This window comes from Solanum pennellii, chromosome 8 (genome assembly GCF_001406875.1).
Source record: "Solanum pennellii chromosome 8, SPENNV200".
In the NCBI taxonomy this organism is placed as follows: domain Eukaryota; kingdom Viridiplantae; phylum Streptophyta; class Magnoliopsida; order Solanales; family Solanaceae; genus Solanum; species Solanum pennellii.
The window spans coordinates 12,116,359-12,143,881 of NC_028644.1; the positions used below are offsets into that span (position 1 = coordinate 12,116,359).

Sequence of the window (27,523 nt, forward strand, 5' to 3'; positions counted from 1 at the left end):
ATATATATATACACACACACACACGTATCTCAATATGTATGAATGATTTATGAAACGGTACAAGATTTTTGGGGAAAAATAGCATACTTGGTGGAAATAATAAATTTGTTGAGGAACGATATAATATTCTAAAAAAATAAATACAAATTGACTATGAAAGAAATGAGAATACAAGATTCTGGAAAACATATAGCATACATAGTAAAATAATATAATCAGTATACAATATTCTAAAAAAAATTACAAATTAACTGTTGAAAAACAGGATACATATATGTTTAAGAAATAAACATTCATATGAGATAGCATACATAGTGAAAATGATATAATCAGAATATAATATTCAAAAAAGTATAAATTAACTGTTAAAAAATAGGATACATCTATGCTTAAGAAATACAAATTCATATAAGATACGTATTTGAATGACTACAAATAAAAAAAAAATACAATATTCTTAATAAAAATACAAATGATGAGTAAAAGAAAAATAATTGACAAACAAATATCTATGAATATTATTCTGATATGAATATAATTTCGCAACCTTCTTCTTTGACTCTCTCTTTTTTCTTTGTTTGCTATGTTCCTTTTTTCCAATTCTTTTCACCAAATTCAAATCTGAATCTGTATTTATTTGTGAATGAATAACCCTATAAGCAAAATTTGAAATTATTAAATATGAATATCATATATTATTATAAGTGGGAAGCTCTAACCTTAAAAGTTGAATTACCATTTTGCCCCTCCACCAAATTAAAATAAATTAATTTATTTTTTAAATACTAATATTTAATTACATAATGATAGAATATGAAGTCTAACAACTACACTTTAATGTTTTAGTTATGACATTAAAATTATAATTAATTAGGTTGAATTAAATTAGAGTAAAAAACAATAATGTATGTAACTCTTCGAATTTTGTGATTCTTTGAATTTTGAAATTAATATAAATTTATCTATCATGAAACAATAATGTATGAAACTCTTCAAATTCTGTGATTCTTTGAATTTTGAAACTAAAATAAATTTATCTATCATGATTCAATATGCACCATTAAAAATTTTGGTAGGTGAAAAGACAATCAAACATCACTATAAATACCTGTTAATTGCTTCCTAGGTCATCACATTCTGTTCTTTTCTATCATCTACTATTCGCTTTTCTTCTTCTTAGATTTATGATATGAATACAAGTTGTTAAGAAGCTAACTGAGGAGAAGAACAAATAGCTTCATTCTGAAATTAGAAGTGAAGCTTTCTTAGAATATAGTTCAACTGTTAATTAACAGTATAAGATATGACTTATATATTTCATTAGATCTTTCTTATGTTAGATTATGATTTTATGTTTTTTTTTTCATTTTGGGGTTACGGTATGGTTGTCCAAAATGGATTGGTATGCAACCCATATTTTTATGTAATTATGTATTATTTTGCATTGTTATGAAAAGAAAAATTCCTTATTTTCGTGTTATTTTTTTTAAGTGTTATTTAGTTATAAATGTAGAACAATCTTTTTATTAATTAAGTAGAGACAAAGAAAAGAATTCTATTTTTCTTATAATCGAGGCTTGTTTTTCCTAGCAAACAGAACAACTAAGAAATAGAAAATAAAATCTTAACACTAGGAAGAATCCCTTTTGGTATGTGGTGGACAAAAATTGTGCATTTTTTTGGGGGAATTTAGTGAACTTAACAACACGAAAACAGCGATTTAGAACAATTTTTTAAATAAATTATGTAGAGATAAAGAGACAAATTGAGCAGTTACAAGCCAAGAAGTATATAGGAAAATGAGGGGCTGGAGGAGGATATTGATTTATTACCTAGAAACATGATATCTTGAAAAGTGGAATTAAGAAAGACAAATCAACTATACCATTGCAGGTTAGAACAAAGAGCAATAAGGACAAACTTTTATTAAATTGATCAATGATTAAAAAGATCTTATTCTGGGATATAAGGTCAGACGACTAAATGTCGTTTGAGAGATTGATGGATCTATACAGAAGACATCACTACTATTAATAGCCATTATGGAACCTTTTTAGGATACACCGAGAGACCATTTTTCTTAAGAAAGTTGTCTGCTAATCTATCATAGGAAAATTCTAATGTCACGATCCAAAGTATATACTTGGCAAAACATGTCATATAAAACCCCGAGAGGTCCTACACAATTCACTTAACATACATCATACAAAATAGTAGAAGTAAAAGCTTCAAAAGATAGAATTTATACATCAAAAGAGTTTGACAAAAGTAGAAGCCTAACATAAGTCTCAAATCCATCTAATACATCATTAGGAAAGTGATTGGGACAAAATACATACACATCATATAGAAAGCCTAAGACAAAAATAACATAATGCAATAAAAGACTCTCGGTCCTCGGATTATGAGGACTCACCAATTTTCAAAGCCTATAGAGAACCAATTAGCCACGAGTATGAGAGGTAGGAGATTTGGACCATACAATAGTGAAATAATGTAGACACAAGTATGCATTAGTACATGGAATGTACTAAGTATGAGGCAATAGACACAAACATAGGCATGATACTAGAGACTATCTTACTTGAGCCTCCACCTCCAAAATCGTCTCGGTGCTAAGTCTAAATCTCAACGGAATAGATAAAAGCCGATTATCAATTTAACATACTAAAGATAATGATCAATACCAATACACACTTTTGAGATAAAAACATAGAATAACTCCTTAAACTTAAAATAACATGGATGTGAAAACCAATGTGAATTCATTTGTGAGAAATACCTTTAAAATCATGATCATCATAGTAAGTGAGAAATCCTTTAACCATAGCACAGATAATTTTCTTTCATAGCATCATTAATTCATTTATAATAACTTTATGAAAACATGCATATCTTCATAAACTCATATTTAATAGTTCATGGCTTTATCATAGTATCATGGTTGTAAATCATAAATTAGGCATGTGTAAATGAAATTTAAACTAAATATCATAGATTAACATCAAATAATGTAGGGATAATGCACAAGTACCCCCTCAACCTAGCCCGAAATTTCAGAGACACACTTATACTATACTAATGTCCTATTACTCTCCTGAACTTATTTTATTAATAATTTTCTACCCCTTTTCGACCTATGTGGTACTATCTTGTAGGCCCAACACTGGTTGACTTTTCTTTTCAAGCTAGTATATAAAAATAAATCAAACAATATATTATGTGCTTATGTGGCTTACTATAAATTACAATCTACTAAATCTCAAATATGAAAATAAAATCATAAAATAGTGTTTCAAATACGAAAATTCAAAATGCATAAATATTTGATGAGTATGTCAACAAACTCATATAAAAATCGAAAAAATGACGAAAAAATTGTAATACATACAATCCAAAATTCAACATAATTTTTATTTTGAAAATAAAATCTTATGAAATCTCGCAAAATAAAAGATGATTACGAAAATACCTTTATGTATTGAGAGATTTCTTGAATTAATCGATAGATCTGAACAAATTGATATGAACTTGAATAATTAGTTCTTCTTCAACAATGAGAGACATTAATGGTGAAAATTGTAAAAGAGAAAAAAATTTAAAAATCTTAAAGATGGAAATAAATTTAATGGTATTAAAGTCTAGAAGAAGTCTAAATGGATAGTGAATATATTTAATGTTGGACTGTTTTGAGAAATAAAAGGAAAGACAAATAATAGTATTTACAAATTATTTTTAAAATATTGACATTTTGACATTTTAACTAAATATTTTGAAATGTAGATGTTTTTATTAATTAAGTTAGAAATTGTGACTACTTTACTAATTTTTTCATTATAATATAGGGATTTAAAATATCTAATTTAGTTTTTTTTTTGTTTTTAATATTAGGTGCATGGATATTTTTCAACATTTTTGCCTAAAGCATCTGCATGCATGTAAATAATCTCCTTTTCAAAAGTACAATATTTGTACCTTCAAGTAGATATTCTACCTTAGGTTTCTCTCAAAATTACCAACATCATTTTTTCATTATTTTGTTGGAATTATAATATTTTGATTTTTGCACTTATTTGGAGATATGAAGTAAGAATTTTTTTTGGTATTATGCTTTCCTTCCTTGCTTTTGGGGGTGTTTTAAACATAGTAACATATAAGCCAACCGAAAAATTGGCTTATGACTTATTGGTATTGGGTTATCGACTAATTGTTGGAGAATGGATTAAAATATTTTAACTAACGGCTTATCGATGTGGTGAGAGATTATCAATTTCCTTATTGGTAATGTTAACCTATTAAGAATTACCATACTTACATTTTTATTCTAGGTATATTAGCCTCATCTAATATTTTACCATAATATATAACAATTAAGTAATTTACCCGTGCTTCACGTGGTCATAAATAATCTTTTTAAACTTTTGACCAACCTTTCCAAGATTAGATTCTTATAAGAAAAAAAAAGGTAAATTTTAGTAGGTTCTAAAAACATTTCAACAGAAAATTAAATGATTTGACATTATCACATTTCTCAAGAATTTTAAATATATATTGAATGATTAGAAATATCTTGATATCTAATCATTTAAATCTTACATAATTTATCATAATATATGTTTGGTGATATCATTGTCGTGTTAAAACAGAGTGATGTGTTAATGTAACGATTAAACAATTTTTTCTATTTATTTAGATGAAAAATATATAACTGATAATTTTATGGTTTAAATAAGAAACTAAGAAAAGGACTATGCCCCGCGAATATATGAGGACATACTTTGCCTTGAGAGATACTTTCCCAAGCTTTACTTTCTAGTCTTCAACCTTGCTTCCAAAACCTATACTTAGATAGTATAGAAACGTATGGGTTTAGTAAAAATAATGTACTAATTATGGCATATGCAAAAACATACAAAAAGGGACATTTTAGTAAATTAACATTTTTTGCCAATTCAGTAAAACAATAAAGAATATAAAAGAAAAACATCACAAGAACCATCATTTAACACTTCGAGCACTTCGAGAAGGATTCCCAAAATTTTAGTCAAAGAATACACTTAACAGTAAACATTCCAACTTTACAGTGAACTAGTTAGGACATTACAGTGAATTAAAAAAACTCCAAAGTAGTGAACTTCCAAAGTATTGCCAATGAGAAAGTAAGCATCATTTCCGTCGGAGTTTCCCTATTTAAGGTCATCATAAGACTCACTAAGGTGAGATATGAAGGAAGTACACATATGCCTCCTTCAATGCCCACCCAAGCAACCCTCAAGAACCTCCTTTTGTGGCATACTCACCTCCGGAGAACAATCACCCACTCAATGGCAATACAATAGAAGAACACCCCACAAAACACCAAGACTTCCCTTTCGGAATGCCTTCTTAGTGCAATGAGTAGATGGCATCCCTTACCACCACCTACCCTAAATAGTACACTCTTTTAGAAGACTTGGCACCAAGACTAACCTTTCGGAAGGTCCTATCTAGTGCAATGGATAGATAGCATCCCATACCACCACCTACTCGAAGTAGTACGTTCTTTTAGGAGACTTAGTTCAATCAATTCAAATAAGAATCACCAAGACTCCCCATTCGGATTGCCTTCCTAGTGCAATGGATAAATAGTGTCCCATTCCACTACCTACCCTAAGTAGAATACTCCTTTAGAAGACTTAGAACATTCATTTCTTTTGTGGGAGTTATCTTAACTGACATACACCATGAGAACTAGACATGGAATGCGGACATGAACCCCTACCGGATGAGGGATCCTCACTTGCCTAGACTACGGTCCTTCTTTTTAGCTTTTACATGGCTTTTCTATTATCTACACCTATGCGGGCGCATAGTTAAAGGATAAGGGGAATGCTACTAAGTAACTCATTGTCTACTAACGAGGAGTACTCATAGAAAGAGGTATAATGGAATACAACATATCAAATCACGAAGTGTAACCACCTCTTCTTCATATCTTCTCTGTTCTAGACATAACCCCCACAGATTCTAAACATTTTAAACTATAGGTTAAGGATAACTAGTGAACACCACATCTCAACTCACGAAAGGCATTCATCCTCCGACCTATCTTAGAAAGGTCTTAGGATGTAGTGAGGTTGCTACTAAACACTTCATCTCAACTCACGAAGAGTGTTCACCCCAAAACTCCTCTATTTACTCAACCTAGGTTCATACATTCATTGAAGTGTGAGTGTGTTTACATGTAAGAACACTTGCACATAAGCATCATTTCATTTATATTAACTTCTATACATGTTTTAGACTTTCATTCATCAAATCACACACTTCACATGCTTTATATAATCATATACTTCATTTAGACATAACCTAAGCAAAACATGCACTTCAAGCTTCACAAAAACACTATACAAGTACCATCTTCATTAGCTTTTCCTTTCACATTTTAGCCTTCAAGATACTCAAAAAACAGACTAAACATAAAAAAATTCATCAAGTAAACACCGCCACCAAGAAGGTGGACCATACCACTCAAGAGCAATTTATAATAAGAATCATACAACATAAGTAATTCACCATATAACCAAGCCATCACTACCTATAACCAATTTCTCAATATTTCATCATAATAAGGGCTTAGGGCAGTAGCTAAATCATAATAACAACAGACCAACTCCAAATTTCATATCCTACACAAACACTCATTAACTCATTTCTTACCAAAAGTTTGAAATATCCATAAATATGAGTTCATTAGGGTTTTGACATTAAAATCATCAACTCAAACTAGAAGAAACACATTTGAATCAGTAAAACACCTCTACAAGAAGAAACACATTTGAATCATTAAAACACCTTTACAAGAAGAACCATGCCTAAAATCAAAGATAGAAGAAAGTAGAGTTTGAAAACCCTTTTTGAAATCTTTAGGAAATGACTCCTTGAATTGAAGAGGGTTGAAGGATGGATACCATACCTCAAAGAGAAGGAAAACCACAATTTTTTGGTGAAGACACACGTCCAGAACATCTCTTCTTGCCATCCTTGAGTCTTATTTCCAGTGGTACCTTTGAGAGAGTTTTCGTTAGAGATGGAGTATGAGTATTTGAAGTGAGGGGTTTTTTCTAGGTCTAGGACTTAAAAATAATCTAATATAACTTCAAAAACCTAAAAATATCATCCTAGGGTACTAAAAGACTTGGGTGAATTTACAGAAAGCACTCAAAGCTGGCAGCAGGCGAGACAGCTTTTGCAGGCAGCATCCACGACTCACAAAATACGGGCCGTTTGTCAATCAACGCCCCGTCAATGGGATCTCGTTTGTTGTATCTGCAACTCCCAAAGTGGCAGGCATCCATGTACAAACGACGGACCAGGTCGACGAGCCATCGCCTGGTTGACTGGCCGTCGATTGGCTCGTGGATGGACACTAGTTTGGCAGTTTTTGTCTAAGTGTTGGGGTCCTCTTCTAGGGACCCTCGTGGGTGCTAGATGGAGCTGTACCCGGACGTTAAACCCCTAAACTAAGTCATCTATGTCTTAGGAATATCCCACATTAATTTCAAGACAAATGATCACATAGAACTCACATAAACACATCAAGACACACCGTCGCGTGTGCCCTAGTTTGAACATAACATAAAGACGTACCTGGTACGACGGATTCATGCGACGGTCCGTCGCAGAAGCAACGATCCGTCGCTGTATCCGTCAGGACTGCTGCAGAGTAATTTTCTTGCAAATTTAAAACTCATTAGTAAAAAAAAATGCTACCATTACTAAAAAAAGAAAAACTATAAGTATTGGGTTGCCTCCCAACAAGCGCCTGATTTAATGTCGCGGCACGATTGAGGATACTTGATTACTCAGACTTCATCAAGATGGTATGCCTCTTCCTCTCCGTGTATTTGGCATACAAGGAGGGTGGTTCTGCACAAATCAAAAACAATAAAACAAAGTAAAATCAAGAAAATATCAACTAAACTATAGTAATAAGTTTAAGTTAATCTAAAAGCTATAATCCCCAGTAGCTGCCCCAAAATTTGATACGCTCAAACTTACTTCTCAAATAAGAAGTAAAGCGGTCGTGTCAAGCAAATAACCCAACTAGTGAGGTTGGGATCGTTCCCACGAGGAAAATAGTCTAGACTTAACTCAACTTGTTATTACTATTGTTTGGTCAATGAATTTCTTGGAAAGTAAAAACATAAAAAGGGGGGTTTATATTTCTAAATGAGTGAAAATAAATAACGAACTTGAAAGAGACACTTAACAACTTTGAATGTTGGAGGTTAATCAATTAATCAAAGTAACTAGGGTTTACATGTTNGAGTAAAATCCAAAAGTTTGCTTGATTAATCACCAAAAATCACTTGCAAGAATTCTCAAAGTAACCTAATAATACGGAGTCTAACAATGGTCTGGAGTCTAACCTAATAATCAAAGGTCCAGACTCCGACCCCCTAAAACGAGGTTTTTCGAACTATTTATAGAAAATAAAAACCTAATTATACAAGGACTCTATTTGCTTGAAATCTGTCAAAACGCGGCTGGGTCGACGGACCTCGCGACGGATCGTCTAGGTCACGACGGGCCGTCATGGATTCCATCGTCCCATACTTGTGAAATTTCTTCTGCTGCTCTCTTCATTACCCTCGACGTCAAGTATGACGGACCGTCATAGGCACAACGGTCCGTCGAGGGTCTTCGTTCCAAAACACTTCAACTCTTGGAATCTGGGTACTGGGATTACTTCACTGAACTTCGTGACGAACCTGCAGGACGGACCGTCATAGACACGACGGACCGTCACAAGCTGCGTAACCCCACACTTGGTCAGACTTCCCCATCTTCCTTCAGCAGCTGCACTACGCTGCCACCTACGGACCGTCACAGGCACGACGGACCGTCATAAGCTCCGTAGGTGGTCTCTTCTGCATTTCTTCGCTCAAAATCTCCGCATTCATCTTTGGACAGATTTCCTGCAAAACAAAGAGAAACTTATATAAAAATAATCACAAAAAGGCTTTTGGACACACTAAACTTAAGGAAAAAGTATTAATAATATCGTGAAACCACGGTATATCACTTCCTATACCACCAGCTACCCTAAATAGTACACTCTTTTAGAAGACTTGGCACTAAGACTCCCCTTTCGGAAGATCCTACCTAGTGCACTGGATAGATTGAGTTTCATACCACCACCTACCCTAAGTAGTGCATTCTTTTAAGAGACTTAGTTCAATCAATTCACGTAAGACTCACCAAGACTCCCCTTTTGGATTGCCTACCTAGTGCAATGGATAAATAGCGTCCCATTCCACTACCTACCCTAAGTAGATCACTCCTTTAGAAGACTTAGCACATTCATTTCTTTTGTGGGAGTTAGCTTAACCGACATAGTCCATGAGATCTAGACATGGAATCCGGACAGTAACCCCTACCGAATGAAGGATCCTCACTTGCCTAGAGCAATGTCCTTTTTTTTTTTTAGCTTTAACATGGCTTTCCCATTAGCTACACCTATGCGGGCACATAATTAAGATATAGGAGATTGCTACTAAGTAACTCATTGTTTACTAACAATGAGTACTCATATCAAGAGGTACATTTGAATACAACATCTCAACTCACGAAGTGTAATCACCTCTTCTTCATATCCTCTTTGTGCTAGACATAACCTCGACGGATTCTAAACAGTTTAAACTATAGGTTAAGGATAACTAGTGAACACCACATTTCAACTCACGAAAGGGCATTCAACCTTCGACCGATCTTAGAAAGCTCTTAGGATGTAGTGAGGTTGCTACTAACCATTTCAACTCAACTCACAAAGAGTGTTCACCCCAAAACTCCTCTATTTACTCAACTTAGCTTCATACATTCATTCAAGTGTGAGTGTGTGTACATGTGAGAAAACCTTGCACATAATCATCATTCCATTCATATTAAGTTCTATATATGTTTTAGAATTTCATTCATCAAATCACACACTTCACATGCTTCACATAATCATATACTTCATTTTGACAAAACCTAAGCAAAATATGCACTTCATGCTTCATAAAAACATAATTCAAGAACCATCTTCATTACCATTGACTTTCACATATTAAGCCTTCAAAGAAACACTCACAAAACATACTAAACATAACCAAATTCATCAAGTAAACACTGCCACAAAGAAGGTGGACCATGTGTACATGTGAGAAAACCTTGCACATAATCATCATTCCATTCATATTAAGTTCTATATATGTTTTAGAATTTCATTCATCAAATCACAGACTTCACATGCTTCACATAATCATATACTTCATTTTGACAAAACCTAAGCAAAATATGCACTTCATGCTTCCTAAAAACATAATTCAAGAACCATCTTCATTACCATTGACTTTCACATATTAAGCCTTCAAAGCAACACTCACAAAACATACTAAACATAACCAAATTCATCAAGTAAACACTGCCACAAAGAAGGTGGACCATACAACTGAAGAGCAATTTATAATAAGAATCATACAATCTAAGCACCTCACCATATAACCAAGCCATCAACACCTATAACCAATTTCTCAATATTTCATCATAATAAGGCCCTTAGGGTAGTAGATAAATCATAATAACAACACAAGAACAACAAAGTTCATATCCTACACAAACATGCTCAGTTAACCTATTTCTTAACAAAAGTTTAAATATGCACAAGCATGATCTTATTAGGGTTTTGACATTAAAATAATCAATTCATACTATAATAAACACATTTAAATCATGAAAACATCTTTACAAGAAGACCCATGCTTCAAATCAGTGATAGAAGAAAGTAGAGTTTGAAAACTCTTTTGAAATCATTTGGAAATGACTCCTTGAATAGAAGAGGGTTCAAGGATGGATATCATAACTCAAATATAAGGAAACCCACAAATTTCTTGTGAAGACACACCTCCAAAATAGCCCTTCTTTCCCTCCTTGAGTCTTAGTTTCAATGGTGCATTTGAGAGAGTTTTCTTTAGAGAAGGAGTTAAAATATTTGAAGTGAGGGGTCTTGTCTAGGTCTAGGACTTAAAGGTAATATAATAAAACATAAAAACCCTAAAAATATCATCATTGGATCCTAAAAGACTTGGGGTGAATTTACACAAAACACCCCAGGCTGGCAGCAGGAGAGACAACTTTCGTAGGCAGCATCCATGACTCATAAATAACGGGCCGTTTGTAAACCAACGCCCCATCGATGGGGTGTTGTTGGTTCTATCTGAAACACCCAAACCTTCAGGAATCCATGCCCAAATGACGACCAAGTCGACGAGTCATCGCCTGGTTGACTAGCTGACGATTGGCTCGTCGATGGACACTGCTTTAGCAGTTTTTGTCTATGTGTTGGGGTCCTCTTCTAGGGCCCCTCGTGGATCCTAGATGGAGTGGTACCCGGACGTTAAACCACTAATCTAAGTCATCTAGGTCTTTGGACCTCCTACATCCATTTCAAGCAAAACAAGCATGTAAAATTCATTCAAACACATCAAGACACACAAGCGCTGTCTAAGGCACACCTTCCGAACGTCATCGACGTTAGACCTCCAAACATAACCAAACTTCACACACTTCCTAAGAACACTAAGGTAACTAATTTTAACTTCAAATTAACACAATAAACACACATGAGGCTATTTCACCTTCTTTTTTTCAGGGTGTTACATATGTACTAGTAGGATCACACGGCTATCCCACTAGTTTAACATAAACAAGTGAAATAACTTAATAATCACATGAATATATGTAAACATATACAACATTATCATACTGAGGAATTTAAAACACATTTAACATTTATCATCACATCATTTCTCCTCTCACGGAAACCAAACAAAAAAAGTTAGTTTGCCGAAACGTTGATATTTCATTACATGTTTATTTCGTAACATGGAAATCCAATCCAATATTATACCGAGAAGCGGCAATCTGATCCAAAATTATGCCGAATGTGTAAATCATATCAAAGAAAAGTTATTTTGTAATGGGGCAATCTTATCCCATTCATACACCACAATCAAAAACATAAGTACATCGTCAAGATCATACATTCATGTCATGATTTCATAGCAATGATAGTTCATCTATCCCATTTAAAGCAAGTGTGATAAACATTGTATCATTCATACATATACAACTTTCATACTGAAGCAAGAACAAGCATAAATCACAGAAATATAGAATCACAACTGTAATGCCCCTAAAGGAACTAAGGTGAACAAGAGCCTTGTGGTTGTTTATTGAGTTGATTTTAAGTTAAAATAAGTTAGTTTAGTGTCCTTAGGAAGTGTGTGAAGTTTGGTAGTTTGGATTTAATCGACCAAGAACGTCCACGACGTATGAAAAGTATGACTTAGAATTTACTAGTGTGTCTTGTTGTGTTTAGACGAGTTTCACGTGTTCGCTTTATTTAAAACTTGCATTGGATTTTCCTAAGACCTAGACGACTTAGTTTAGGGGTTTAACGTCCGGGAACGACCCCACCTAGGACCTAAAAGGGGCCGTAGATGAAGGGCCCAAGACTTAGGCAAAATCTGCCAAAAAGTAGTGGCCATCGATGACCCTGACGACGGTCCGTTGGTCCCTCAACAGTCCATCAACCTAGGGCGTCAATTGGACAAGTGATTTCAATTTTTCCATGCTCCATTTGGATCTAAGTATCCGCCAACGAGACCCTACCAATGGTCCGTTGGCTCAACGACAGTCCGTTGGTGAAGGTCCGTAGGTGAGGCCTGCAAATTTGTGAAGTTGCTGCCAACTTGGGGTGTTTTATGTAAATACACCCCAAGTCTTTTAAGACCCTAGATGGACAATTTTAGTGTTTTTAGGTTATATTAAAAAAATTTTAAATCCTAGACCTAAACAAGACCCCTCTCTTCGAAATATTCAAACTCTCTCTAAAGACAAACTCTCTCAAGACTCCATTGAAAGCTAGAGGTCAAGGAAGGATAGGAGGGCCGGTTGGATGTGTATCTTCATCAAAAACTCTTGGATTTTTCTTCCTTAAGTAATGTATGGTATCCATTCCTGCATATCTTTTCATTCAAGAAGCCAACTTCCAAAAAGGGTTTCTAAACTCAAACTCCTTCTTACTTTGATTTCTAGTAGGGGTCTTTTGTATTTAAGTTTAATGGTTTAAATGTATTTATTTTTGATTGAATTGATTATTTTGATGTTAAAACTCTAATTAAACTCTTCTTTATGTGTACTTAAACTTTTGGCTTGAAATTGTGTTATGTTAGTATGATTTGAGTAGTGTATGAACTGGGGTATTATTGTATTTGTCATGTTTGTGTAGATACTGACCTAAAGAACTTAATATGGTGAAATATTGATAAATTGCTTATGAGTGATGATGGTTTGAATTGATGTTGAGTTGCATTTATTATATAGTCCTTATTACGAATTGATGTTGAGTGGTATGGTCCATCTTATGGATGGCGGTGCTAATTGAGGAAATTAACGTTATTTAGTATGTTTGAATATTTAATCTTGATGGTCTAACATGTGAAATGAAGAGATATCGGAAATGGGTCTTGTATTGTGTTTTGGTGTAGCTTGAATTGAATGCTTTACCTAGTTAAAGTCTAAATGAGGTGTATGATTATGAGAAACATGTAGGGTGTGTAACTTGATGAACCAAGGTTAAAGTATGTGTAGAACTTGATGAAAATGAAATGAATCTTACATGCAAGGTGTGCACATCTACACAAACACACTTTAAAAAATGTATTATACCAAGTTGAGTAAAAAGGGGAATCTTGAGGTGGACACACTTCGTGAGTTAAGATGTGGTGTCTAGTAGCAACTTCTCCATTCCTAGTGAGCTTTCTATGATAGACTACTATATTAAGAAATCGATAAGGAGTTACGCCTCACACCGAGAGGATATGAAATAGAGGTAAATTACACTTCGTGAGTTGAGATGTTGTATTTCCAAAGTACCTCTTGAGATAAGTACTCCTCTTTAGTAGAGAATGAGTTACTTAGTAGCAATCTCCTTATCACGTAACTATGTGTCCACATATTTGTAGCTATTGGGAAAACCATGTAAAATCTAAGAAGCATGACCTTACTCAAGGCAAGTGAGGATCCCACATCCGATAGGGGTTAATATCAAGATTCCATGTCTAGCTCGCTTGGTCTATGTCGGTTAAGAAAATCCCCCACGGAGAATTGATTGAACTAAGTCTTCTAAAAAAACGTACTGGTTAGGGTATGTGGTGGTATGGAACGCTATATACTCATTACACTAAGTAGGCATTCCGAAAAGGAAGACTTTGGTGGTTTGTTGGGTGTCTTTTAATGTCTTGCCATTGATTGAGGGGCTTGTTTCTCCCGAGTTTAGTAATCCGAAAGGGGTGGTCTTCAGGGTTAATTTGGTGTGTATTGGAGGAAGCATATTTATACTTCCTCTATATCTTACCTTAGTGAGTCTTAGGATAATTCCGAGATAGGGAAACTCTTAAAGGAAATGAGTTCACTTTCTCTTTCGCTTGGCCTTGGAAGTTCACTCATTTAGTGTAGGATATCTAATTGTAATTGCTCCAGTTGAATTTATTGTGAATGCTTTAAAGGATTCATTGTCAATGTTCAAATGTATTTACTGTAAATGCTTAAGGAGTTCACTATGAAGGTCAAGTTGGTTTACTGTAATGTTCTTGTTGGCTTAACATTATGGGAATTCTTGTTTAATTTGTAAATGATTGTTAGTATGATGTTTTCCTTTTTATTCATGAATGTTTTACTTAAATTGCATGAAAAGATATTTTTTACTAAAATGTCCGTTTTTGCATGTTTATGCCTATGCCATACTTAGTACATTGTTTAATACTAACCCCATACTTTTCTATACTATATAAGTATAGGTTGGAAGCTTTTGAAGGTTTGAAGTCTAGAAGGAAGATCTTAGGAAAGTTTTCTCTCAAGGCAAAGTATCTCCTCATATATTCGAGGGAATAATCCTTTTCGTAGTTTTTACTTAAAGACTTGTTATGTATTTTACTTTATTGTAGAGGGCCATGTCCCTAAGATATTATGTCTATTATGTCGTGTCTTTAAGTTGGCTTGTGACGACGATATTCTCTATGTATTTATGAAAGATTGTATTTTATTAATTATTAGTGAGTAGTTTTAAATTTCCGCACTACTTTTCATGTCTTATGCGATGAACGATAGTAAAGAGCTTGTACAAGACCCCAAAGGGTCAAGTACGCCTGGTCACGAAATGCCCCAAAATGAACTAAGGTGAACTAGAGCCTCGTGGTTGTTTCTTCAGTTGATTTTGCATCAAACTAAGTTAGTTTAGTGTCCTTAGGTAGTGTGTGAAGTTTGGCTATGTTTGGAGTTCAATCGACCAAGAACGTCCATGACGTTCGGAAAGTATGCCTCATAGTGTACTAGTGTGTCTTGTTGTGTTTAGACGAGTTTTACGTGTTCGTTTTACTTGAAACTTGCATAGGATGTTCCCTAAGACCTAGATGACATAGTTTAGGGGTTTAACGTCCGAGCACGACCCCACCTAGGACCTACAAGGGGCCCTAGATGAAGGGCCCAAGACTTGGGTAAAATATGCTAAAAAGCAGTGGCTATCGACGACCCTAACGACGGTCCGTTGGTCCCTCAACAGTCCGTCCACCTAGGGCGTCGATTCGACCAGTGAATTCAGTTTGTCCACGCTCCATTTAGATCTAAAGTATCCACCAACAAAACCCTACCAACGGTTCGTTGGCTCAACGACGGTCCGTTGGCTCAACGACGGTCCATTGGTGAAGGTCCGTCGGTGAGGCCTGCAAATTTGTGAAGGTGCTGCAAACTTGAGGTGTTTTATGTAAATACACCCCAAGTCTTTTAAGACCCTAGGTGGATAATTTTAGTGTTTTAGGTTATCTTAAAATAGTTTTAAACCCTACACCTAGACAAGATCCCTCTATTCAAAATATTCAAAATCTCTTTCTAAAGACAAACTATCTCAAGACTCCATTGAAAGCTAGAGGTCAAGGAAGGATAGGAGGGCTTGTTGGACGTGTCTATTCATAAAAAAATCTTGGATTTCTTAAGTAAGGTATGGTATCCATTCTTGAATATCTTTTCATTCAAGAAGCCAACTTCCAAAAAGGGTTCCTAAAGTCAAACTCTTTCTAACTTTGATTTCTAGTAGGAGTCTTTTTGTATTAAGTTTTAATGGTTTATATGTATTTATTTTGGGTTGAATTGATGATTTTGATGTTAAAAATCTAATGAAACTCTTTTTTATGTATACTTCAACTTTTGGCTTGAAATTGGGTTATGTGAGTATGATTTGAGTAGAGTATGAACTTGGGTCTTCTTTTATTTGTCATGTTGGTGTAGCTACTGAAATAAAGTCCTTAATATGGTGAAATATTTATAAATTGCTTATGAGTTATGATGGTTTAAATTGATCTTGAGTTAGTTTCATTATGTAGTCCTTATTATGAATTGATATTGAGTGGTATGGTCCATCTTATGGATGGCGGTGCTAATTGAGGAACTTGATGTTATTTAGTATGTTTGAATATTTAATATTGAAGGTCTAACATGTGAAATGAAGAGATATCCGAAATGGGTCTTGTATTGTGTTTTGGTGTAGCTTGAATTGAATGCTTGACCTAGTTTAAGTCTAAATGAAGTATATGATTATGAGAAGCATGTAGGGTGTGTAACTTGATGAACCAAGGTTAAAGTATGTGTAGAACTTGATGAAAATGAAATGAATCTTATATGCAAGGTGTGCACATCTACACACACACACTTTAAAGAATGTATTATACCAAGTTGAGTAAAAAGGGGAATATTGAGGTGGACACACTTCGTGAGTTAAGATGTGGTGTCTAGTAGCAAATTCTCCATTCCTAGTGAGCTTTCTATGATAGACTACTATGTTAAAAAATCAGTGGGGAGTTATGCGTAGCACCGAGAGGATATGAAGGAGAGGTGGATTACACTTTGTGAGTTGAGATGTTGTATTTCCAAAGTACCTCTTGAGATGAGTACTCCTCGTTAGTGGAGAAAGAGTTACTTAGTAATAATCTTCTTATCCCGTAACTATGTGTAAGATAGGTTTAGCTATTGGGAAAGCCATGTAAAAGAAAAGAAGCATGACCTTACTCTAGGCAAGTGAGGATCCCTCATCCGATAGGGGTTAATATCTGGATTTCATGTCTAGCTCTCATGGTCTATGTCGGTTAAGAAAATCCCCCACAAAGAATTGATTTAACTAAGTCTTCTAAAATAACATACTACTTAGGGTAGGTGGTGGTATGAGACGCTATCTACTCACTGCACTAAGTAGGCATTCCGAAAGGGAAGACTTTGGTGGTTTGTTGGGTGTCTTTTAATGTCTTTCCATTGATTGAGGGGCTTGTTTATCCCGAGTTTATTAAGCCTAAAGGGGTGGTCATGAGGGTTTCTTTGGTGTGTATTGGAGGAGGCATATGCATACTTTCTCCATATCTTACCTTAGTGAGTCTTAGGATAATTACGAGGTAGGGAAACTCTTAAGGAAAATGAGTTCACTTTCTCTTTTGCTTGGCCTTGGAAGTTCACTCTGGCCGAAGTGTTCGGCAGATTCCCACGCGTTACGCACCCGTTTGCCACTTTTTTCTCAACTTTTCTCACCTCCGGGGCGAGACAAGCTATCTTTTTTATTTTTTTTTTTATTTTTAGTGTAGGATATTTAATTGTAATTGCTCCAGTTGAATTTATTGTGAATGCTTTAAAGGATTCATTGTCAATGTTCAAATGTATTTACTATAAATGCTTAAGGAGTTCACTATGAAGGTCAAGTTTGTTTATTGTAATGTTCTTGTTGGCTTAAAATTATGGTAATTCTTATTTAATTTGTAAATGATTGTTAGTATGATGTTTTCCTTTGTATTCATGAATGCTTTACTTAAATTGCATGAAAAGATATTTTTTACTAAAATGTCCGTTTTTGCATGTTTTTGCCTATGCCATACTTAGTACATTGTTTAATATTAACCCCATACTTTTCTATACTATATAAGTATAGGTTGGAAGCTTTTGAAGGTTTGAAGTCTAGTAGGAAGACCTTGGGAAAGTTTTCTCTCAAGGCAAAGTATCTCCTCATATATTCGAGGGCATAATCCTTTTTGTAGTTTTTACTTAAAGACTTGTTATGTATTTTACTTTATTGTAGAGGGACATGTCCCTAAGATATTATGTCTATTATGTTGTGTCTTTAAGTTGGCTTGTGACGACGAGATTCTCTATGTATTTATGGAAGATTGTCTTTTATTAATTATTCATGAAAAATTTTAAATTTCCACACCAATTTTCATGTCTTATGTTATAAACGATAGTAAAGGGCTTGTACAAGACCACAAAGGGTCAAGTACACCCAGTCACGAAATGAGGGTTCTCCCTAACTTCTAGGGGGTGCTTTAGGGTCGTGTCTAGAACCATCACCTACCTCAAAACAAGCTTGAACCCTAATAACCTTGAAAATTCCCTTTCCAAATTTGTTCCTCTTCTTCTTGGTCTTTAAATAATCAATGTAAAATGAATCAATTAACAATCACTAATTATCTGGACATCTATTGAGTTCTCAAATTGGACTCATCTAGGGCCTTATTTTAATGCAAATCGTGTCCTCGATTATATATTTTTTCTCCATATCTAATAAAAACTCCTAAGTTTTAGGTATTTGAGGATTTGGTAGGGGAATAGACACTTAGGTGCAAAACAGAAGTAAAAAAAATGAAAGATCAGAAGATGCAAAGGTGCACAATACCAAGCAAACTTGGTTATCGGACGTATAGAAAAGTTTTGCCTTCTGTTACAGCAAGTGAACCCTGAAGGATGTGGATGAAAAGGCGATGAAAAGGAGCAGTTGGTGCATCGCCGATCAATTTCGTGAAGCAGAAGATTACTGTACATTGATCCAAAACAAAAAGAAAAGAACGAATAATGCAAGTGGAGAAGAACTTAAGGAAGGGTGATTCATTAAATCACGACTAAATGTGCCAAAAGATTCATCAGCACAATTTTAAAGTCTATACATACTAAACTCTAATATTAATTAGATTTAAAAATTTAGAGAAAGAAACATTCTACACTTGATATTTTTATTATTAAAACTTTGTTCTGAAGTTTTCTCTCAACTTTGGAGAGGGTTTTGAGGAAGCTTGAAGAAAGAAAATCTTCCTACTTTTGAAATTGGTCTTCTCCATTTACCTTCCTTTGCAACTTTTAAGGTTAAACCTCTTTTACCTATGATTTCTTTATCATTTTAAGTATATTTGATTATTTCTTGATTTGTGTCTATAACCCCTCATTCTTGGGGTGTGAATAAGAAATTATGGGTTGATTAATTTGTTGGGTCTTGCTTGCTTGTAGCTTAGGTTGCATTAAATGGTGATTTAACCTAGTGGTTGTAGTTTAATCTAATTGGTTTTTAGTTTAAAACATAAAACCACCCATGTGTTTTCGACTTTCTGAAGAGATAGGTCATTAAACTAAGACCACAAGACTGATCACCTTAAGAGTGGGTCAACATAAGGTTCAGCCCAAGAGGGTGACCCCTAGTCCCATATCCAAGAACTCCCGTAGAAAGAGCGAGTGTGGATAAGGTGTAGGCTGGATAGTTTAGACGAGTAGGTGTACGAGAGGAACCCATTTGATATGGGTAAGTTCCCCGAGAGGGAACTTGATTTCATCCAAAGCTTACCCTAGTCACAATTGTCTTGCGAAATTAGCTATCGAAAGCATGTTCCCACGACTTTTATCTTCACATATATCCATGACACCCCATGAACTCTCTCCCGTACTTTTTTCTATTTTAAACTTTTACTATTCAAGTAGTTGTGACAAAAACCCTTTTTGATATTTGAAACTTTGGTGTCACAAATTAAACTTATTTTGTTTTAACAGTTGAAAATGTCGTAAACTATCACTCTTCAGAATGAAATTCTAAGTAGCTACTACTTTCATTATCATTCCTTTGGGACACGACCCCAACCCATGTTGGGTTACTATACTCGTTTCGATTCGTAAACACTCAGACTGTAGGCTAATATCGTTGATCATGAGCGTATAAAAATAGCAAATCAAAGTATCAATTACTAATAATTCTATGACCCCTCGATAAAATCCATGAACCCACCTGTCCAAGTTAGGGTTGTTTTAATCATAGAATCTATGACAAAACCTTTTTCTCTATTACTATTAACTCATTCTAGTACGTTTGACGGATCGAAAAATGGATTCGGGCATTAAAATCTTAGCTTTAGCCTTAGGAATGGAGGAGAATAAGCATAAATCATCTGGTTGTCAATTTTTTAGGTCTAAAAGTAAAAATATGCCAAATAAGGTTGTTTAGGGGCTTATTAATGACACTAAGTCACGTCTGGCCAGGCACAATGACTCTCATCTCGGTGTAGCGACAACACCAAAATGACTCAAGTGCCTACCAAAGTTGCACTTTTGAACCAATGACCTCTTCATATTATATCTTCAATTTAAAATCCTGTAGCACCCGCCACAATGTCACATATCCCACGGTAGAGGCCTTGCCAAAACGGCCAAACCTAGTGCCAGCGAGAGATTTTCAAACCTATGAGCAAACTAAAGGATTTCAAAATTGCCATTTCATAACACAACTCTAATTCACGAAGCTCAGAACAGATCCTTAACGAGTTATCTAACTAACTACGCAATAAAAATCACATATGATCCACCCGATCACTACAAGATTTCTCTACACCTTTGTGACTTTGATTTTATCCAAATCAAGACATGATTGGGAAAAATCAAAATACTACGAAGAAGTATCCAGCCCAAATTTTCCCTCATTGGCATTTCTATAATGATGGAATTTGGTTGTTATAGTATATACCAATTAAACCATCACTCTTCCCTGAGTGAGAAAACTTAGGAATACTAGGCTAAGGGAAGAAATATTAGTACCTAATTCAACGAACAATTTAGGATACTAGTCTCGCATGTCCTTCGTGGTCTCCCAGGTAGCTTTCTCGACTAGATGATGTTTCCATTGAACATTCACGAATTTAATATCTTTGTTCTTCAGCTCACACAAATCACGAATCGGTTCCTACTAGAATTTGACCTCTTTGTCTAGTTCAATCTCCATCACCACGATATCTTTTCTACATGGACACATGAAATATCGAATGAACACTTAATAAATTAGGAGGTAAGGCAAACTTAAACTCTACCGGTTCGATACATTCAAGTAGATCAAATGGACCAATGTATTGAAGAGTTAGCTTACCCTATTTAAAAAATCTCATCACCCCTTTCTTGGGTGATACCTTAAGAATAATGTTCTCTCATGTCTGAAATTCCATGTCTCTTACCTTATGATCCACATAGTTCTTTTGTCTAATCTAGGCTGCTAAAAGTTTAGCTTGACTACTCCTAAAATTATCTTGACCATACTTCACTAAATCAAACCCTAAATGTTTCACATCTCCAGCCTCAAACCAACCTAGTGGTTTAATATAATGGTATTGTAGTTGCAAATACAAAACCACCATGTAATTTTGTCTTGCTCGAGAGAGAGTTTGCGAAACTATGACCACTAGACTGATATCCTAAGGAGTGGATCTACATGGGGTTCATCTCGAGATGGTGACCCCTAGTCCCATATCCAAGAACTCTTGTCGAAAAAGCGATTCTAGATAAGGCGTGGGCTTGATAATTTAGATGAGTGGGTGTGAAACAGGAACCCATATGATATTAGGTAAGTTGCCCGATAGGAAAATTTATTCACCCAAAGCTTATCCTAGTCACCATTGTCTCGCGTAATTAGCTATCGGAAGCATGTACCAACAACTTTTATTTTCACATAGAGCGATTACACCCCAATAACTCTATTCCATACTTGTTGCTCTTTTAAACATTTGTTATTCTACTACTTGTGACAAAACCCCTTTTTGATATTTTATACTTTGGTGTTACAAATTAAACTCTTTTTGTTATAATACTCCAAAAAGTCATAATCTATAACTATTTAGAACAAAATTCTAAGTAGCTACTACATTCACTACTACTCATTTGGGACACGACCCCAACCCTTGGTTGTGTTACTATCCTTGTTTGGATTCTTAGACACTCATGTTGAAGGTACTGTCGTTCATCACGAGCATAAAAAGAAGCAAATGAAAGTATCAAAATGGCGCAACTGTTAGGGAGTGGTGTCACATGAAATATAGTTATTTATAGTTTTTAGTTCTTTGTAGCGTAGTTTCTGCTAACATTACTTTAGTTTTATTTCTTCTTAACTAGCCCTTTTTAGGTACTTATGTCAAAACAATATAACAACAAGTTAGCCGAGGTGAGCCAGGAAGTCATGGATTACTTCACGCTAAGTGCTTGGGCAACTTAACTAAGTAATCTAACTACCAGATTAACTTGGGTAGAAGCCCAATTTAAGTTGAAAGGGAAATAGATACATTTCCTAGAAAAAACATGTTCTATTGTCATGGAAAGTGAATGTATGAACAACACGATGCTACTCATTCTCCAAAAGCTTCATGTGAAAAAGCGGAAACATCGAATGTATTAAAGAGAATGTCGAAGTGTTGCATCGAATGATTGGCTAACATGTGAGATCCATTCACCTGATTGAGATACTTATCAATCACGTGTTGCTTCAATCTGATCCAACAACGAAATGGGAACCCCAAGTAGTAGAACGTGAATGAGGACTCACATCGGGCAATGCCGTTAAACAAGTCGCTTCCTGGGAGGCAACCCAAGGTTTAAACTATTATGTTTTAATTTGATGAATAATGATATGCCTATGTTGCATGCTTGAATGAAACGATGCAGAGTAGGAAACACCGGCAAGAAAGTGTCAATGAAGAAACTCACTTCATGATTGGATGAATCCAGTTGAATCCGCGGCTTGTGTCATATGTAAGTACAACACTAAGCTTGTAAACCTCGGTGATTCCAAAAAGCAGGCTGGCATTTGGATGACGTGCTGGGTGATTACAATTTAGACAACCACTCTAACCACCAAGAATCCAAGATAAACAATTACTAGAAAGTAAGTCGAGTAGGTCACTGTATGACAATAACACCGCAAAATGTCCACAAGTAGAAATACATATATGGCAAAAAAGTCAAAATTCTTCCATTCTTCTCACTTTCTAGCCCTATAAATCAGCACCTAGGTAATTCTTAATTTTTGTAGTTCACTTTAGTATTTCATACTCTGATTGAATCTTGAGAGGCAGATTTCTATGGCTGCATGGCATTGAAAGTAACCTCGACAACACAAATGTTAGTTTTTGCAAGTCTAAATTTCATTATCAAAAGAGTGATCCTCATCTATGATGCTTATATTTCATAACTCTAGATTATTCAAATATTAATACTAATTTTGGAAAGGGTGTTCATCTGATCCGACATGATTGATACTCTTTGCCCACAGTTCTTAATTTAAGTGTGTGTGATGGTTTATGCTAAAATTGGTATTCAAAAATAATGAGGTGTATTAGATCTATCTTGAATTTTACTTTTTCATAATGTGTAAAATCTATTCTGGAATATACATCAAAATTAGGGCACATTCAGTAATTTGGCGAGCAGGGTTAAGCTTGTCATGTTCTTTGGTCATTCGTCTGTTGATCTTATGATCGCTTATATAGTTAGTGATATGACGATATTATTATTGACCGCTCTTTCATATGTCTTACCATCACTATTGTAAAGTGATTCTTTGCGGACACCCTCAGGCTCATCCAAAGTGTTGGCGTTTTGCTGAGATATATATCTTATCGTTGACCCACCACAAACATTAAGATGAATTAGTTAGAAAAAATGACCCTGTTTCAAAAATACAGCGTGGTAACTCGTCGATTAGATGGCGAAGCTTTCTTAATTCAATACTTTATTGTATTCATCAACTGCAATTCTAAATAGTTTTGCAAACATGGTCGCAAAACCTACTCGAAGAAAGGAAAATGGAATTGTGCTTAGAGAAACTATGACACATCAAAGAGGAAAATACATTTAGAATCCAAAGGGAAATGGAAAAGGAAAAGTCCTCAAATTATCATGTTCTAGCTCCTATAATATTGGAGACCCCTATGATTTTAACCTAATAAACTAAAATACCAATTTGTAGGAGGAGAAATTAGTGGAGTCCAAAAGGAGAGAGCGCCAGAGCAAGACGATAAATGATCCATCTCGGATGAGAAAACCACAAAGTGCAAATACATAACAAGGAATAAATCTAGAATCATCAAAACAATGCCCTCCATTATGGTTTATATATCGAGCAAAATCTGAGGGCAGCAAACAATAATTTAAGAGAAATAATTATCACTGGATGGGAGTCATCGACATGTATCAAGAAATTATGGAATTTTTAAAATACCATAAGTTCTTGATATTCACCCAGATCGCAAACCCTTAATACCAAGTTTAATTCGGGAATTCTACAATCCATATAGTGAAATGATCCCCCAACATAAGAGGATGGTGTCTTCTTTCAAACCTGTCGATTATGTAGAAGTCCGAGGAAGAAAGGTGTCTTGTGACGACGGAAATATAAATGTAGTTATAGGATATTCTCCCTATATTAAAGTTCAATGTCAAAGATTAACAAGAATGAGAAACTGGATGAAATGAAGAAGTGGCTAGATCCACTAGTCTTGAATCAAGAGGATCCATATTTGCTAGCACAGGGGATCCAGATTGAGAAAAAGGATTTGGACATGCCTCAAGATACTGGTATGGGTTCATTACTAGCGTAGTTATGCCTTCGCAGAATGAATCTGTTCTTTGCCACACTAAAGCTTCTTGCTTTCGGTGCATTATGGGACACAAGCGGACAAATCTAGGCAGCATAATCACATAAAAAATCAACATGCGGGAAAAGGAAAGCAGAATATCTCTGCCTTTCCAAGTATTGATTACTGAGTTATGCAGATAAGCCAAAGTTTATATAGATGGAAGGAAGGATATAGAATCAACTCCCATTGCCTCCACATATATCGGGAAAACAGAAGTTAAATATCTAAAAGACCCTGTAGAGAAGAAGAAAAACAGTACCCATGCCAGTGGATCCAGATCTACAGAAGCATCGAAACACACTCAAATTTTCAGGCCTCCAGTTTAACTAGCTCCACTATTTCTTTTTCTAACTCATCAGGTATTCCCGTTGTTGCGTAATAGATTAGATCTTTTTCGTCCAGTGCTTCTAATACAACGATGATTATTACTTCATTGATCCAACTAGAATAGATGACATAGTCAGCTGAATCCATTGCTCAAAATCTGGAAACCTGCATTCCAAAAATGATCCAAATCACACTAGATACTTTTGTGGAACCACTGAATGCAACAATAAAAAATCTAGAAGAGAGAATAACAGTACGCGAACACGGCCAAGGAGCCACAAAAGAGGTTGCAGTCCTACGAGAAGAAATTGTGAAGCTAAAAAAGGAGGTGGACTACTTAAAATCCGCTGATATGTATACAATTTTCGGCACTGTGGAAATTCCGGTTGCACTAGATATGACTCAAACTACATCTAGACGTAGATGGAAGAAGGTAGAGTATCCTGATTGAGAAGAAGAAACTAACGAATAGATCCTAGAAGAAACTGAGAGAGATCGAGAAAAAGAGCTAGAAGAGAATGATGCAATCATAATGAAATACAACCCTTCTAGCCTGACTTGCAAGTGCACTCCCTGCTTGATTTGATGGAGTTGTATCCTCTTGGTGGCAACTTGGATTTCGAGGATAAGACATTATTATCCTATATCAATCCCCTTATCTTACATTTTCTGAATTTTGTTTTGGGGTAATTCATTTTCACTTGAGGACAATGCTTTTATTTGTGGTGGGGAGAGGCCCACCATGTTTTGTTGTGCTGGATATTTGCGTGTTTTGGCACGTATTTGGGTTTTATTTTTTAAATTATCTTATTAAATCTGTTTATTGTGGATTGTTTGAGCTTATGTCTTTCTTTTGGGGTCCTAATTTCATAATAATTTTGACCCTTTAAAAAATTGCACTTTTAAAAAATTCGCCCCCTCTTGTGTTGAAAGTGGTTTCAAGCTTAAGTCTTGGTTTTGATAAATACTGATGAACTGAAAAGTGCTCTCAATCAAACAAACATGAATGTGTGGCTTCAATGAGAATGAATGAAGTGACATAGACAATATGTGAACTCTTAGCATGTCATCGTGATTAGCCAATTATCAAATTGATTATTTTGCAATGATCATTGCACACTAGCAAATGTTTTTTTTGGCTATGTTGACTTAAGTGGCAATGCCTTGTGTGATGAGCTTACTTTCAACCTTGCATGAATGAACCTAGAATCTGTAACACCTCGGAAGTCCAATGAACTAGACTAGAGCCTCATATATAGAATAATGACTAAAATGATGTTTCCATACTTATACTATTGTAATAAAATTGATTTAGAAGCATTAGACCCTAAATGTAAAAGGAAGATCTTGTAGTCCGAAAACTAGCAAAATTGAACTAGTAGCCGTCCTTGTGTTTTGTGAATTTTTAGGAGTGCCATATGAAGTCTAAAAGTTTTAAAAATATTTTTATAGGTAAAATAATGTTTATAGAGTCAAAATGTTCAGTCACGAATCCTCAAGGACCAACCAAAGGGTTTTTGAGGAGGACCCAACCATTGGCAAGCAGCCTTCGTGCAACTAAGATACGAGGACTGTCACGCGTCGCGCAGCCCACATTTTGTAGGAAAAAAGTGCCTAACTACCTGGTTCCTTCACGAGGCTCACTTTCTCAAGCCGGTGTTAAGAAAAAAAGATATGGAATGTTCCCAGCGACGTGCAACCACTTCCCAGATTTGTTCACGTCGTTTTTAAGTCCATTTGACTTCACAAAAAGGCCTAATCAAGTGAGGAATATTTTGGGTAATTAAGGGGTGACTATATATTGATTTAGGTTCATTTTAAGTTATTATTACCCAACCAAATCAATTCCCCTATATCACTTTCACTTCTATCTAAATTCTCTCTCTAACTCAACCTCCATTGAAAGCATTGCAAAATTGGATAAGAATGCGAAGTTTTCAACTTTTCTTCTCAAATTCGTGGATTTAGTCTTCATTAAGGTATGTATTATTCACTCTTGGGTTTCCTTTCCCCAAGAAGTCCATTCAAAGTTGATTTCTAAATCACCCAATTCCAAGGATTTTTCTCTCCAAATAGGTTTTCTTCTAAACTTGCAATTGATGATTAATTATGATGAATTGTGATTACATATGGATAATTAAGTGTTTATGATTAAGTAATTGATATCCATCAAAGGGTATTTCGTGTGATCCTTTTCTTTCCCCAATTTCCCAATGTCTTGGAACTTGCTTATGATGATTGGATTTAATGAATAGATTGATTGTTAGACTTGTGTTAACTATGCTATTCCATTCACGGAGTGCCTATTATCATATATTTTTGGGATTAGATCTACTTCTTAGATGAATTCATAGATGAACCCTTTTCCCTAA

At 35.0% G+C, this 27,523-nt stretch overlaps 2 long non-coding RNA genes across 3 annotated transcripts in view; one reads left to right on the plus strand and one right to left on the minus strand.

Moving 5' to 3' along the window:
• The window catches only part of LOC107027009, a 30,214-nt gene extending 15,090 nt beyond the window's left edge, over positions 1–15,124 (plus strand). Inside the window, exon 4 of the long non-coding RNA XR_001457703.2 lies at positions 14,886–15,124. This is a non-coding gene — a long non-coding RNA (uncharacterized LOC107027009). The remainder of the gene's footprint in view (positions 1–14,885) is intronic.
• Positions 15,125–24,899: 9,775 nt separating this feature from the next.
• Positions 24,900–25,824, minus strand: LOC114078390. Of its 2 annotated transcripts, none has more exons than XR_003580116.1 (2): positions 25,696–25,824; positions 24,900–25,316 (listed from the first exon to the last, which is right to left on the minus strand). It is a non-coding gene; the product is annotated as an uncharacterized LOC114078390 (long non-coding RNA). The 2 variants fall into 2 exon arrangements; XR_003580115.1 differs by having other exon boundaries at positions 25,409–25,824.
• Between the last annotated feature and the right edge of the window lie 1,699 nt (positions 25,825–27,523).